Below are 1,898 nucleotides of genomic sequence, written 5' to 3' on the forward strand. Positions count from 1 at the left end.
TAAATTTTAATATCTGATCCTTTTTTGTTCCCAAATGCCGTATTTTGATACTTTCGGCTGGCAGAAATGAATTTTCGAAAACTATGAATAGTACTACTAGTCTAAAGGCTAATATTTTTTTATTGTTATTTGAAGTCTCACAATTTATATATAGATATTTATAAGTTGATTGGGTAACTCTTATAACTGTTATAGGACCCCTAAACCACACAAAAACATTACGAAATATCGAAAAAAAATATATTTTTTTGAATTTAGTTTTTTTTACGTTTTAAAGATGAAGCTATCAATATATACAACGCACATTAATATTTCTTGCACATATTTACTTGAGCAACGTTTCTTCAAAATAAGGTTTGCGCAATTTTATGCTGTAGTAAATTCCACAATATTGACTTGTACAAGTCTCGGGTTGCGCAAGGATTTTGTGTGGTTTAGGGTCCCTATAAGTTTGTTTTTCATTATGCAAATAAGCAGACAAAAGCAAGATATATAATTTTTTTTATAACTATGGATTTAATTATAAAATTTTATTTATTATTTGTTTTTTAAATAATAGTTTAATAAACAACAGTTTTGTTTGCTTTTGATACTTTTTCTGCTTGGCAACTGATACATTTTTTTCCAGCTCGCGGCAACGCTGATCCCGATGTGTGTTTATGGCGAGATGTTAACTTCATGTTATTCATAGTGGACGTGATGTTAACTCCTCTGCTCTGTTCCGGGTCGCCATGTTATTCATAGTGGTCGTAATGTTAACTTCTCTGCTCTGGTCCGGGTTGTAATATTACGTCCGCCGAAGAAAAATAAATTTGTATGTGGTGCGTCTTCTGTATACTGTTTATTCTGTGCAACTATGCACGTATGTCTTCTATCACAAAACGACCGGCACTTACATCCATATAGACATCTAGTGGAAATTACTAACCGCTGGACAAGAAACGTTCAATACAGACAGAATATAATATGCGCTAGATGCATATTAAAAAATCAGGCACGCTCTGCAATTGAGTTCCGAGTGAATTTCAACCCCGTTCAATTTGAATTCAAATTCAGTTTGGCTGAAATTCACTCGTGATTAAATTGCAAATCTACTTAGATAAATAAATAAAAATTCGAATTAAAATATGATTATTGTCAAAGAAAGTTGGCAACGCGTTCGAAATTTAAGCACTGCCCAACTTTATGCAGTACTTTGCAGGCCGCATCATGAAAGTATGAGACAGTGATACAGCGCAAGGCACTTCAGTAGCTATCTCTTTTTAGAAATCATGAACGAAAGACACATTTGGGGTGTTCACAGTTCGTTCCAAATAGTGTCTGAAAATGTAGACGTCTACATTTTAAGACGTTTTCTAACCGTAAAATCTGTGGTGTTGTTGTTTCCCATACAAAATTGGAAAACGACGCCGTCTACATTTTGTCACACTCAAAGGTATGTTTTTTACGCGTCTACATTTTGCAACCTCGCAGCAGGGTTGCATTATGGCAATACTAATCACATTTTTTTTTATTTATTGGGCACGTTTTTTGTATTTGCATTTAATTTGAGCGCAATTTCTGATGAAAAGAAACAAATCAAGGAAAAGAAATAACAAATATTTGGAATTTGTAATTAAGTTAAATAATTACAATTTTTCAGAAACAAAATCGAAAGGCGATATATAAAAAATGCACGCAAAGAGGAAATGTCTGGCAACACCAGCAAAGTTTTGAGACGATTTTGCGACGACTGCTAGAAAGGGGTGCTCACAGTTTGATGCTAAAGATGTCTCAAAATGTAGACGTCTACATTTTCAGACACAATTTGGAACGAACTGTGAACACCCCAATTTATTTTTTTATACTTTATGTTACGATTATCCTCGAAACCTTGAGGGATTTCCCAAATATGCTCG

This window comes from Rhagoletis pomonella, unplaced genomic scaffold (genome assembly GCF_013731165.1).
Source record: "Rhagoletis pomonella isolate Grant_MI unplaced genomic scaffold, Rhpom_1.0 Rhpom_scaffold_00001, whole genome shotgun sequence".
NCBI classification, from domain to species: domain Eukaryota; kingdom Metazoa; phylum Arthropoda; class Insecta; order Diptera; family Tephritidae; genus Rhagoletis; species Rhagoletis pomonella.